Genomic DNA, 15621 nt, shown 5'->3' on the forward strand with positions numbered 1-15621 from the left:
AGTGAGATATAACAGCATGTCTATTAACAATGCATTTTAAAATACTGCCATGATTGCAACAATATGAACATGTATGTACACTACATGACCAAAAGTATGTGGGCACGTGCTATAACAGCATCCCCTCTTCTGGGAAGGCTTTCATTTAGATGTTGTAACATTGCTTCGGGGACTTGCTTCCATTCAGCCACATGAGGCTGGGCACTGATGTCCAATTCATCCTAAAGGTGTTTGATTGGGTTGAGGTCAGGGCTTTGTGCAGGCCAGTCAAGTTCTTCCACACCGATCTCAACAAACCATTTCTGTATGGACGTTACTTTGTGCACGGTGGCAATGTCATACTGAAACAGGAAAAGGCCTTTCCCAAAATTTCCCAAAAAGTTGGAAACACAGAATCGTATAGAATGTCATTGTATGCTGGAGCATTAAGATTTCCCTTCACTGGAACTGAGGGACCTAGCCCGAACCATTAAAAACAGCCAGGCCATTATTCCTCCTCCACCAAACCATACATTTGGTACTATGTATTGGGGCAGGTAGCGTTTTTCCTGCCATCTTCCAAACCCAGATTCGCCCGTCGGACTGCCAGATGGTGAAGTGTGATTCATCACTCCAGAGAATCTGTTTCCACTGCTCCAGAGTGCAATGGTGATGAGCTTTACACCACTCCAGCCTATGCTTGGCATTGCAAATGGTGATTGCAAGGCTGTGTGCTCGATTTTAAACACCTGTCAGCAACGGGTATGGCTGAAATAGCCAAATCCACTCATTTGACAGGATGTCCACATACTTTTGTATATATAGTGTATGATGTTTGTATTTGCCTCATAAAATTTTCACATGAGACCTGCGTTGTCAGTTATGTGGCATTTCAAATCTCTATGAATCAATTTGACAAAACTTTGCTCCATAGTCAAAGTACAATATGATACAATTTCCCATTTAGCAATGCAAACAAGTCCATATTTGCCAAGCCATCTTTACGTTCTACATTCTAGCATAACATATTTACCTCAGGTGTCTAGGATATCTACATTGTAAAGACTGATTATACTTGTTCACAAACTGTCCCTACCAAAGAAGCAGTGTATTACTGTATGCACAAAGCCTTATACACTGAGTGTACAAAACATTACGAACATGGCATAGGCTAACCAGGTGAATCCAGGTTAAAGCTATGATCACTTATTGATGTCACTTGTTAAATCAACTTCAATAAGTGTAGATGAAAGGGAGGAGACAGGATTGTTAAGCCAATTGAGAGATTGATTGTGTGTGTGCCTTTCAGAGGGGGAATGGGCAACACAAAATATATACGTGCCTTTGAATGGGGTATGGAGGTAGGTGCCAGATGCAATGCTGCTAGGTTTTTCATGCTCCACCCAAATGACATCCAGCCAGCTTGACACAACAGTGGGAAGCACTGGAGTCAACATGGGCCAGCATGTTGCTTTCGACACCTTGTAGAGTCCATATTCAGCTCCTGAAAGTCCCACTCAGTAAGATGTGCATGCCATCAAAGAGAGGGCCACCGACAGAAACGTAAACATAGGATCAAATTCAGCCCATGTCATTTCCACATGTGAATAGCACTGCTGCTCTTTTAAAAAAAAGATGTACTTACCTATTTTTTACTTAACACTTATTTTTCTTAAAACTGCATTGTTGGTTAAGGCCTTGTAAGTAAGCATTTCACTGTAAGGTCTTATTTGGCGCATGTGACAAATAAAATATGATTTGATTCGATTTCTAAGATAAGTAAAGTATATCTGAAGTGCACGAGAATAACTTTATTTTGCAAAGTTGTATATGAAGACAGAGTAACAGGTCCTTAATTTCTTGGTTATATAACGAGTGGTGGGAAAAGTACCCAATTGTCATACTTGAGTAAAAGTAAAGATACCTCAATAGAAAATGACTCAAGTATAAATTTCACCCAGTAAAATTCTACTTGAGTAAAAGTCTAAAAGTATTTGGTTTTAATTGCTTAAACATACTTAAGTATCAAAAGTAAAAGTAAAAATCATAATAAAAACAAAACCTTCCAAACACATTCAACACAAACGTGAACCCTGTGCCACCTTTCCCAGTAACCCTCTATGGTTCTGCCGTCCCTATCACAGGGCTTCTCCTGTTTGTTCTTATCTGTCTATGCGATGAGCCCCTATCTCCATGTTTAATTTAAATGTTTTAAAGATCAGCATCCACAGAGGCTCCTTCTCATCCTCTGCCTTTGATGCGGCTCCAAAGTGTCCTGGCCAGCCTCCGACCCCTCAAACAAGGAACTGTGTAGGTCACCTGAGTAGAGTTTTGAGAGATGGCACCCCCACCACACTGACCCTCTCGCTCTCCCCTCAGTCTCTCGTTCTTGTGCATTTTCTTCCTGGCAATTAGGAGCTTGCTCGATAACCCTTTTCTTCACTCTCCTAAAATGCCTATTGTGTCGTTACACCACAAAAAAAGCACAAGAAAGAGCATTAAGACAACCAGCATCTCAGATTGTTCTGATATCATTTATGTTGTTAGAAACAGATATGATTAGTATTCCTGCAATGTTATTTTGTTGAAGTATAATCCGATATGTGAGAAATTAAGCTAATTGATTGCAACCAAATTGGCCATTATAATGTCCATATAATATTCAATAAATATATTACATAACATCCGACTTGGACTAAACTTCATCTGTACAAACAATAGTACGCAACTATAAACATTATGGGACGACATACCGCTCAGGAAGAAGATGCGTTCTGTCTCCTAGAGATGAACATACTTTGGTGCGAAAAGTGCAAATCAATCACAGAACAACAGCAAAAGACCTTGTGAAGAGGCTGGAGGGAACAGGTACAAAAGTATCTATATCCACAGTAAAACAAGTCCTATATCGACATAACCTGAAAGTCCACTCAGCAGGGAAGAAGCCACTGCTCTAGAACCACCATACAAAAGCCAGGCTATAGTTTGCAACTGCACATGGGGACTTTTTGGAGAAATGTCCTCTGGTCTGATGAAACAAAAATAGAACTGTTTGGCCATAATGACCATTGTTATGTTTGGTGGAGTTAGGGGGAGGCTTGCAAGCCAAAGAACACCATCCCAACCGTGAAGCACGGGGGTGGCGGCATCATGTTGTGGGGTGCTTTGCTGCAGGAGGGCCTGATACACTTCATAAAATAGATGGCATCATGAGGGAGGAAAATTATGTGGCTATATTGAAGCTACATCTCAAGACATCAGTTAAGTTAAAGTTAAAGCTTGGTCACAAATGGGTCTTCCAAATGGACAATGACCCCAAGCATACTTCCAAAGTTGTGGCAAAATGGCTTAAGGACAACAAAGTCAAGGTATTGGAGTGGCCATCACAAAGCACTGACCTCAATCCTATAGAAAATGTGTGGGCAGAACTGAAAAAACGTGTGCGAGCCAGGAGGCCTACAAACCTGACTCAGTTACACCAGCTCTGTCAGGAGGAATGGGCCAAAATTCACCCAAATTATTGTGGGATGCTTGATGAAGGCTACTGGAAACGTTTGACCCAAGATAAACAATTTAAAGGCAATTTGACCAAATACTAATTGAGTGTAAGTGAACTTCTGACCCACTGGGAATGTGATGAAATAAAAGCTGAATTAAATCATTCTATCTACTATTATTCTGACATTTCACATTCTTAAAATAAAGTGGTGATACTAACTGACCTAAGACAGGGAGTTTTTACTAGGATTAAATGTCAGGAATTGTGAAAAACTGAGTTTAAATGTATTTGACTAAAGTGTATGGAAAATTCCGACTTCAACTGTAAATAAGATATTTCTGGTTTTTATTTGTAACACATTTGCAAAAATGTAGAAAACCCTGTTTTCGAGTTGTCATTATTGGATGTAGTGTGTCGAATACTGAGGATTTTTTAATAATACTGTAACCTAACAAAATGTGGAAAAAGTCAAGGGGTCTGAATACTTTCCAAATGCACTGTACATGCAGCCTCACTCATCCATCCTGGTGGATTACTACAATGTTAATGGGCTACGCTTCACCTAATTTCCCTCTAATGAGAGTGTCCTTGAGATGAGGCATTGTGATGAGCCGCACTACAAGTGCGCCATTTAACTTCCTGAGCCCTGAGAGGATTGTACCACATCTCACTTCCTGCTCGGTTTCAGGCACGTTATTTGCATGAGACCTAGACTTAGGTGAGTACAAGTACACACAGCAAACGACCCTGAAAATATTTTACTTTCTCGTGCAGCGATACACAGAATGGTGCATTGACTCTGTCAGAAACAATTAATGTAACAGCATTTCAATAGAACAAATTTTTTGCTGCCAGCAATGTTCCATCTGACTCTCTTTCTGTGTGCAGAAAGAACAATCTCAACAGATGAATTGGAGGAGTTGAATGCATATGGAAACAATCATGAAGGGGTCATGGAATAAATCATGGAAATACAATGCAATATCAGGGAAACTCTGGAGCGTGGATATCCAAATGCTTATACAGAAGCATAGCAAGATGACAAGGAAATCAAACGCCAGTCGGAGGGCTGTACAACAAGGTGTTGTCGCGGCAGGCATATCGTCTTCTGACGGAAACGTGAGAAGGCATTTGACAAAGAGATGGCTTTGTGTCAACCTCTGACATTATCAAAAAGCTCATTAAAGGGAGAATGGGCAATGTATTATACCCCTCCTCCTCCTTCCCAGTACAGGTACAGTACATGACAGATGACAGTCTCTTGTATTGCAAAGAGAAGAGTGATTTGTTTACAATACGTATTCTTATGAAACGCACAGATATGTGGAATATAATCATACATGCCCTTGAATCAACCGTTTTGTCATATTGTCATCCAGCTGTCAGTTTATCTATTCATCCCCCATCTAGCCGTCAAGTCATCCATCTCTCCATCCCATGTCATTCATTGTGCAACAATGTGCTCTAGTGTGATGGGAGAATCTGGTTTTCATTGATTATGATATGAATACATGAATAAAATCAGCATTAGAATGGCAGTATTTTTGGCACAGTGCCGTGGACAGCACAGAGGGTATTATAGAGTTCAAGTCATCACATTATGCCTATGACCCTGCCTCTTATTCTATTCTCTCTTTTGACGTTACATTGTGCAAAGAACTTTCCATGCCCCGTAAGGCAGTAGATTTCTGGCATCAAGAATCAAAGACAGTCAAGAACGCAAGGCAGAGTTGAAGTCGGAAGTTTACATACACTTAAAACTATAGTTTTGGCAAGTCGGTTAGGACATCTACTTTGTGCATGACACAAGTCATTTGTTCCAACAATTGTTTACAGACAGATTATTTCACTTATAATTCACTGTATCACAATTCCAGTGGGTCAGAAGTTAAGATACAATAAGTTGACTGTGCCTTTAAACAGCTTGGAAAATTCCAGAAAATGTCATGGCTTTAGAAACTTCTGATAGGCTAATTGACATAATTTGAGTCAATTGGAGGTGTACCTGTGGATGTATTTCAAGGCCTACCTTCAAACTCAGTGCCTCTTTACTTGACATCATGGGAAAATCAAAAGAAATCAGACATCAGAGAAGGCAATGCTACCAACTACTAATTGAGTGTATGTAAACTTCTGACCCACTGGGAATGTGATGAAAGAAATAAAAGATGAAAGAAATAATTCTTTCTACTGTTATTCTGACATTTCACGTTCTTAAAATAAAGTTGTTATCCTAGCTGACCTAAGACAGGGAATTTTTACTAGGATTAAATGTCAGGAATTGTGAAAAACTGAGTTTAAATGTATTTGTCCTAGGTGTATGTAAACTTCCAACTTCAACTGTAAGTAGGTCAACATAACAATTGCCTGATCTAAACCCAAATTGTGATGATGCGATTGTGTTTGTAAAACAAAGAGCAAGGCACTACTTCTGCACAAAGGCTCTGTCAGTGTAGTCACAGTCACAATGGTTCAAGATAATGGTAAACAGACAGATGTAAACATTACGGACATACCCCAGTGGAGCTATCAAGGGTTGTTAAAGCCTAGTGGGCGTAACGTCTGTGACTAAGTGGCTATGCTAGCGCATCTGGGCCACAACATCTGGGCGTGATTCTGATTTAATTGAATAACTATCATTTAATGTTTCCATCTGAATTAACATAAGCGATTCATTTAGGAATCAGGACAGCGTAAACTGCCAGCAATGTTCAACTTATGGGCTGGAAGAGTGGCTTGGGGCTTCGAGTTGACACTGACATTATATTGTAGTTGTATGGACAATCAAACCTTTCACATCTGGAAGTATTTTGTCATGAGCGTGTACTTTTGTCAGGCCAACCAAGACCTCACATTTTGTTACTGTAGGCACATAGGAGTGGATATTTAGACAGAGAGAAATAGAACAGTGAGATCTATGCTTTATTTGTTAGTTGTAAGAGCTTGTGTACATGTTCTGGAGGAGATGTTATTGTGCACTTAACCATACGTGTTTCTGATGGAGACAAAGAACCCAAGGCCATGCTAGGCTTTGCTAGTGTTGTCTGTGCTTATCCTAAACAGGGATATAGCTGGATTCAGGCTCACTTACATGGTGAAGGCAATTGACTGTGAATTGCCTTGATTGCCGTGTTATGGTTTGTAATCAGAGTTGTTGAATTGTTTTTCTTTATCATCCGCAACACTGAAGGAGCACCTCAACACTGATGGATCTCCACGACACTGACGGTGCCCCACAACAGTGATGGAGCCCCACGACACTGATGGAGCCCCGTGACACTGATGGAGCCCCACGACACTGATGGAGCCCCATGAAACTGACTGAGCCCCGTGACCCTGATGGAGCCCCATGACACTGATGGAGCCTCGCATCACTGACGGAGCCCCGTGACACTGATGGAGCCCCACGACACTGACTGAGCCCCACGACACTGACGGAGCCCCACAACACTGATGGAGCGTCTCAACACTGATGGAGCCCCGCAACACTGATGGAGCATCTCAACACTGATGGAGGCCCACGACACTGACGGAGCCCCGTGACACTGATGGAGCCCCATGACACTGATGGAGCCCCGCAACACTGACGGAGCCCCGTGACACTGATGGAGCCCCACGACACTGACTGAGCCCCATGACACTGATGGAGCATCTCAACACTGATGGAGCCCCACGGCACTCACGGAGCCCCGCAACACTGATGGAGCGTCTCAACACTGATGGAGCGTCTCAACACTGATGGAGCCCCACAACACTGATGGAGCGTCTCAACACTGATGGAGCCCCGCAACACTGACGGAGGCCCGCAACACTGACGGAGGCCCGCAACAGTGACAGTGCCCCACAACAGTGACGGAGCCCCACAACACTGATAGAGCGCCTCAACACTGACGGAGCCCCACAACACTGATGGAGCGCCTCAACACTGACGGAGCCCCGCAACACTGATGGAGCTTCTCAATACTGACGGGGCGCAACAACACTGACGTATTTTCCTCTCATAACTCATAAGCAAATATGCTTAATTGGACATAGAAGTGTAAACCATTAAGGCCTCAATTTTAGTAGAAAAGCCTAATGTATTCAGACTGCGATTCAATGATTACTCTAAAAAGACCGGTGAATAGTGGCTTAAAACAATGTTTTAAGTGTAGCGGGGATCCAGCTCACACTGGATGAGAGAGCATTACTGCATGTTTTGTTTTGAGGCTAAGTCACGCCCTGATTGTTCCAGACCACCCACCAAGCTCGGCATGAGGTATGGTTTACTGAGAGATTATAAGAGAGGTCATAGCAAGCCATCTGTACAACTATTTTTAACACTTTGTTGGCAACGGTAATGGCAAAAACACTGAAAGACTAATCACGGAGGTTCTTCTTGGTGTTCAGTGTGTATTACATTGTGTGAATTGCTGGCATATTGCATATGCATGCAAAGGTTTCACCAAGCAGCGTCATAAACGTGTTGCTCTGCATCAGCATAACAGCTTGATTCCACATCCACCTGCAACAGGAATGTTCACAATATCATACGTTTTTTCGTCTTTCACATTTTAATTTCAAATCAAGCCCCTGTTATATGGACACAAAGGCATCTACCGCTGACCCCAATATTCAAGAGCTACTCCGCTATTCAGTTTGATATGAAGGCATTTCCTTTCATTGCCGAGCCAAACCCTGCTGATTGTCATTGAATGAATAATGTAGTTAAGATTTTTTTGAAATGTTTTGTTATTCAAATATTCAGCACAATGGAGAATCACTTAGTTCAGGGTTGATGCATGTTAACATTAGTTCAAATGTCATGTTCTTTTCTTTATTCTTGTTTGGTGTGAATTTATAGACCAATACGTCCTTCAACTTCTGACGCCAACGGAGACCCAAACTGGAGTGCACCGTTTGTCTCTGTTTCTCAAAGCATGTTGTCAGGGAGGAGGGATGCTGAAGGTAGACAACAATGATCCCTGTGCTATCCATCAGAGCTAACATCGCCATGGCAACAGCAGGACAACATGACCATGAGACTCTCTTCAAGGACTTTGAGTAAACAGACACATTTGCCCAATGACACGTGGCTGACGGGTGTTTCTGAGTTGAGGTTTATCAGTCTGAGACAATTTCACTTTGTCATTTGGATGGAACTAGGTAACGCTCAGCCTACCAGAATGAAATAACTAATTGACACAATCAAATGGGCATTTACATTTGAATATAACACTTCCATTTTTCTTAATGTTATTGGCACAATCAATGTATAATTCCCCCCAATTTAGATATTAGATTATCTCTAAACAGTGTACTTAGAAAATAATATGCTTGGAAATATTCATTGGATTCATATTAAAATATCCTTATTGTGAGTTCAGAAATACTACAGGACTCATGTGTAGCACTCATCTGTGAACTTGTAGACCGTATTAGACCCTCTAGCAATTAGCTAATGATGACCCAGCTAATTTCTAAATGGCAGTCTAACTAGTGCCAAATAGCTTTCACAGTTGGTGCCACTTTCCTCGATGTAGCTCCTGCATTGGCATCATAGTGGCATTACTGGAATGCATGGACTCAATTATGTGTTATGACCTGGTATGACATATTCCGTGACATAAATGCCATTTTCTTCAAGCACTGCCTTAAGAATGACTGCAACAGCACACTTAATGACATTCACCATCTTCTGGAGCTGATGATTTCATGGTCATGGTTTGGTTAGGATTATTGAATCCATTGAATCCATCTATTAAATACAGAAGGCAAGTAAACCAAAACAATAATTAAATGCCGTCTAACAATAGAACACTGGGAATTAAAAAAATACCTAATCTTGTGTGCAAACTTGGTCTCCATAACTGCCCTGTTTTTTCAGCCTCATCATTCAAGCAGCCATTCAACAACATTGCACCTTTTATCATGTGATCTGGATTAGACATTATGGAGAAATTCCAGGTTGGGGTGTTTGAGTCATTTCTCTTGATGACTTTAAAGAAGTGAGATGTGAACCTCTATGGCTCTCTTGGGCTGTGGTCCCTGCGGATTCCCGGGCCCTTCCTAAATCTCTTCCTTTTAAAGGGCACCGAGGTTAAGCAGGTTCAATGGAGCAAATAAATAATGAACCCAAGCGGGATAGTTAAGAATAGCACATCAGACGAGCCAGGAGACGACCCTGGTGGCCCTACGAGTCCCCAGACTTAATACCCCTGGAAGCCCCTAGACCTAGTCTTTGTTAAATAAAACCCTACGTCTCTACTCTCTCTGCTCTCGCACCACATCTGAGTCCTACCTAGATAAGGGATTTGCTCTCTCTCAGGTCCTGTCATCTAAATATAGTTGACATAGAGGAGAGGCTGACGCCGCCGTTATCTATCATCTATCATTACTGTCACGCGACTCTGTCGATAGGAATGATGCCAATTTGATGTTGTCAACAACAGCAACAATCAAACGTGTGATTGCTACAAGGATGTCTTGAAATTCTTAATTGGCATGATGCCTCCCCTGGGCTGCTCCTGTCGATTGAATTGATATTTACAGTACAGTACAGTACAGTACAACAGAAGCTGTGTTTGCATGTGTACAAGTGAGATAAAGATAATCCCACAGTAATGATGGGAGATCATTGTATTGGAATGAGTAGTACATCTAGGTAGTGGCATGCAACTTACTGTAGCTGATTGATCTCTGAGGTTCTGTATTTCACACAAGAGCAGAGAAGAGAATCGCCTTTGGACAGGACAATACTGTCTCTGTGCTACTTCTACCCTCCAACTGCGGAAAAAGTTAAGAAAAGATCAGAATTGAGCATAGCTTCAATAAATGCCAATTGAACAGCCTGTACACAATTGGCATCAGTTCACCATTGTCACCAGCAAGCAGAAATAATCTAAGCTTGCAGTATACCTGGTCAAATTGTAAATTGTAAGTAAACATAGCTTGTTCCACTGTTGTACGAGATTGCTGAGTTTCCATTTCCGTCAACGGCAACCTTGGCTCAATTCCCATACATTATTTGGTGAAGTTGCTATCTAGTTAGACTCGCCTGTTTAGTAAATACCTATTCTCATTTAGTGGACAGATCTTGATACATTACTGAGCGGGATACAAACACACGTTTCCCAGGGTGTTGGAAGTAAAATACCCTGCTGCATTGACATCGTTAATGGTCACATGTTTCGGCTTCGTACTGAATGGCACCTTATTTCCTATATAGTGCAATACTACCCTATGGGCCCTGGTCAACATAAATGCAATACTTTCGCAATAGGGTACCATTTGGGACACATATTTAAGTGCACTGTCTCTCCCTCCATGTCTTCTTTTAGCTGCCAGATGATGTGTGCTTTCAGCACTGTTGCAAGCCATTGTTGCTAATGCTGTATGTAATTACCTAAACAAGAGACCCACTGGGCACAGATGTCAATTCAACGTCTATTCCACATCGGTTCAACATAATTTAATTGAAATGACGTGGAAACAACGCACCATTAATCTCCAGCCCAAACAGATTCAATCTGTCGATTCACAACCACTGTATCCATATTGCACGTATTATATTAACATTGTTGAGCTGGGCTCATTTTAATTTGATAGATTTTGTCTGTGTGTATGTGTGAGAATGAGAGAGAGAGAGAGAAGAAGAGAGAGAGAGAGAGAGAGAAGAAGAGAGAGAGAGAAATATTCATATTTTCATAGAAGGGCTGTGTAAATTATATAATTAGTTTGAAAACATAAGGCAACCTCTTATACAATATTTTACAATGCTATGGAGAACTTGTTACAAAATTATTCAGATTTGTCTGATTGTTAACATAATTGTCTCTGTTTTCTAATATTCTACCTGAATAATTAGAAGTCGGCAAAATCATTAGCATCTCTGTCATTATCTACTCTGGATATTCACAACAATCCTAATTGATTTTAACAGAGAAAAGGTTCATGTTCTGCTGCACAACCCCTTTCTCTTTTTCATGATTGTATGCTCAGAATGATTGGCTTCCATTTTGTCTAGATGTTCTTGGTCCGATCACAAAACAGGCATTTTACCATCTGTGGACTGAGTAATGACAGCCCCCGGAGACATTTCACATCCAGCAGACTTTCCATGGGCCTCTCTGATTACAGTGTCTGACTGGATCCCAGTGGGTGGCAGGGGAAACAGGGTCCTGAGCATGAGAAAGTGGGCAGCCCATGCCAGATCTGAAGCAGGACGAAGGCCTTAGCTCGTCTGCCTAGCAGCATCCTTGGCCATCTGAATGACATGGAGGTAATCACCCACATACTGGTCAGTCCCTCTAGGATTTAGCTGCTACAATTCTGACATTTGGCAATATGGCAATTTGTCGCAAAAATGCGCTTACGAGGGAAAACAATATTTATTTTTTTACACATGGCTTGATTTAACCATATCATGCATGACATGTTATACCTTTATTTAACTAGGCAAGTTAGTTATGAACAAATTCTTATATTCAATGACAGCCTAGGAACAGTGGATTAACTGCCTGTTCAGGGGAAGAACGACAGATTTGTACCTTGTCAGCACAGGGACTTGAACTTGCAACCTTATGGTTACTAGTCCAACGCTCTAACCACAAGGATACCCTGCCACCCCAAATGTGCAGTGACTGGTTGAAATTGCAAGCCCCTTTTTTTACTGCAGTGATGGGTCAGTTTTATGCGATAATACTGCAATGATTTGACTGTTTTATGCAGAAATAGTGTGGTGATTGATCAAATTTTATAAGCGAAAAATATGCGGGAATTTTTGATTCTGCAAAAAAAATCTAATGTGAATGGATAAACTAACTGATAATTTGGATATGTAAGTATGGTGTCCATTTTAGGACATCCATTTAACGTTAGAGATTATAACTTCCTAAAATCAATATCCTACAAAAACTGCATCCAACATGCTGAAAAATGCATCAAACAATAAATGTCCTAAAATGGTCACCGTTTACAGGGCATTCTACTACCGCCTGCCATTTCAAAGTCTGCCTGAAACACAGGGACATCCAGCATGGCCTGCCTTTACGGTGGAGCTGGAACTCTGCCAAATATGCTACCTTTCAGTCCACAAAATGTGTCTCAATGTGGGGAACGGCACAGAGGGTAACAGCAGGGTCTGATACAGTAAGTCGAGACTGCACGACTGCACGTCATACTCTGTGGGAGTAAGAAGTGACTGAAATGAAGATAACCGGGGTAAGGAACGGCATACAAGAAAAACTGAGGTGGGAAACAATGAACGCTGGAAACTGTAGGCCTATATTACACGGAGCCAATCATCCAACCAGTTTGTTAGCAACAAAGGACGAGGTTAATAGCATGGAAAGATAAATAGAGGGGGAGCCTGGAGGTGTCAGTTGCATGTTTGTTTGTCAAACCCCGTTTGTTGTACAGTGGTTGCCGTGTGGTTACCTTCCACAAGAGCGCATGACAACATATAAGGAGATAATTGCACAGCGAGGTGTTTGGCCCCCGCCAAGTCTCTCCCAAACTTGGCATTTATGCTATTGATATAATGAGATGTGTCAAGGAGTCCGCTGATGTGCTCAAGTTTCGCTGCGCTGCATCTTCAAACTAGCTCAATTCAGTCTCTCTTGTTCGAATGTACACAGCTGGTAAAGACATCACAAGCAGATTTCTCCTCCATGAACCTCCCCCTCCATAGATTTGCCTCATTGCATTTGCTTGGCAACAACCGTCCAATCCCTTTGCTCTAAGATGGCTGCGTGGGCGAAGCCACTTAAAATGAAGGGCTGGCCAGACAAAAAAATGCTTAACATGCTTTTGTTGCTGGAAGCAAGTCTTGCATTAAGAGAAATGCCACTAATTTTCAAGAGTGAATCACCGCAATCAGAATGCACTGCCATCGTGTTCTTCACAGAGATAAGGACAATTGGCATCAACTCGAACAAGATAATGAACACTTCTTTAACTGCAGCAGCACATACTGTACAACTGAGTTGGATTGCAGAAGCAGCACTGCTTAAATGCATAGCACTCCAATGTGTTCTGACCCTAATAACCACAGACCCAACACTCAGAATAATTCCCTGAAGGTTTGCGGCTAGAACAGGGCTATGCTGTGTTGCATGGATGGAGAAGTCTTTGTAAAAAAAGTGGCTGATGTGCTATTCTTGTTATATTCGAAGGAAATTGATCCTTCCCCCTTGCTAGGAAGACTGTGTACTTTCAATGACAAAACTGCCACATCTCTCACAACATGGCCTTGGAAAATCTCCAAAAGCAAGAATATATTATCCCAGTTGACAATGCTTCTCTGTCAGAGTGGCTGACTTTGACAGCTCTTGCACCATATTTTTTAACTGACATGAAATAGGAATCTGAACTACTTTTGCTTTACTGCTTATTCCAATCAATTGCTGATTTAGTACCCTATTACTTTTCAGGAACAACAGACAAAATGCCAAAAACATAACTTTACCAGAGTATATTCAACATTAAATATGCACAAAGCATTGAGTCAACAGCAGGCTGAAATGTTGATGAATGAGCACATAAACATCCAAGTGGATATCCAATGTCATTTATCAGGAGTGGGTAATTAATATGAACGTCATAGCATTAAGCCTAAGTGTGATGTTGTTTCTGTGGGATATCACCTTTGCTTAAACTTTTGTTTTTGTACATCATGATACATTTTCATGAAGACTAATGGGGTTGCATTGCTCTGGTCGCCATGTTATTCGTGCGCACTGTTTTATGTTTAATAAAAGAGAGAACATAACTAGAATATTTAAAGATTTAGGGAAAAAATACCATTGATCGGGTAGTCAATGTAGCCTACTGTTGCTCAATCGCCCAATTACTGTCTGAAAAAAGCTTTGATTAAAACAAAAATGGAACGTCTTCAAAGAAGATTTAGACTGACCATGAATTGGAATTTCACCAATAACAGACAACCAACAGTTATGTCGAAAATGGCATTTTGAATACAATGTTTGCCGTATTAGGAATTGCATCATGACTTTGTAGAATGTTAAATGGGTTTGAACAAACTAATGTCATGTGTGAAAGGTGCCTGCATTATAACAGTAACAGCATTATAATGGAATAAAGGAGCTCACTTTGCCAGCCTGCTTTGTGCCTCTCCAAATTATGGAACAAAATACCGGTGGTCCTCTGTTAATATCCTCGGAGGGAACTAAAGTTCCTGTTATCACATAGAATAATAACGAGGGCAAAAACAAACTCAGCGTTCATTAGAGAATATCATAATTAATTGGGGAGAATAACAAATGTCTGAAAAAATAAATAAGTGGTGGTGCAATACTTGGAAACGTTACTCCCCTTGCAATCCCATGCTCTTCTAAGTAAATCATGGCTCTACCTAGGCAAACAGATAGACCCAATGACAGTGACTCAGTTGCAACTGTGCATCAACTAAGTCATCCTCATTGATGTGGAATGTATTTGAAGGCAACATATTGCCAAAGCACATGTTTAACAAGCTCCTCCTTGTGTGATTAACAGATGGGGAAAGCAGCCTGTGGTGTGTAACGCACTTTTTAATTACACACAACTTCCGACCATTAAAGGTGTTTGGGTTTTGACAGGCTTTTGATGTAAATACGTAGGTCTGAGGTGGTATTCTCATGAGATATATACATGGAGAAGTACTATCCTTCACAGTCATGTTCATGATCACCTTGATAAAGACTCCCAATCCTCTATTTTAAGGATTTAAGGATTCCAGATGAAAGAAAATCATCTTCCAATCTAACTCAATCTAATATTGGATTGGGTTGAATTCACTCAGTCCTGTGTGCATCCTTATTGAATAGGTGGAATGACATTCCTTTGAATAGTATACTTCAGGCTTGTTGTTTTATTGCTTCAATGGTATTCATGTTGCATTACAGACACTGCTTTTCTCTCTAGTCGTTATCGGTTTTCAGCCCATTCATTTTATAGTCACAGTTTCGAATCTATATAAATGTGCAATCCTGACTGATGTGGTTTTAATGGTTTGGAAAATAAACATAAATCCCTCGAAAAGAGCATTTTGCTCGATCGTCTTCTAAATGACATAGATGGGGGATGATATTTGATTATCACCGTTTCATTGGCTTGACAGCTTGTGTGTGTGTGTGCGCCTGCAAGCACACGCCCATGTATGT

The 15621-nt window shown here is 41.1% G+C and overlaps 1 protein-coding gene across 2 annotated transcripts in view; it reads right to left on the reverse strand.

The window, feature by feature from the left end:
* Positions 1-15621, reverse strand: part of LOC109864448 (leucine-rich repeat and immunoglobulin-like domain-containing nogo receptor-interacting protein 2) — a 317575-nt gene that overhangs the window by 173574 nt on the left and 128380 nt on the right. The window contains exon 4 of one of the 2 annotated variants that reach the window (XM_031798668.1): positions 10141-10243. The exons of the other annotated variant lie outside the window; for it this stretch is intronic. The gene's annotated coding sequence lies outside the window, so the exon portion shown is untranslated. The remainder of the gene's footprint in view (positions 1-10140; positions 10244-15621) is intronic. 2 annotated transcript variants of the gene reach the window in all.

The sequence above is a fragment of the Oncorhynchus kisutch genome, linkage group LG19 (assembly GCF_002021735.2).
Source record: "Oncorhynchus kisutch isolate 150728-3 linkage group LG19, Okis_V2, whole genome shotgun sequence".
Classification (NCBI taxonomy): Eukaryota; Metazoa; Chordata; class Actinopteri; order Salmoniformes; family Salmonidae; genus Oncorhynchus; species Oncorhynchus kisutch.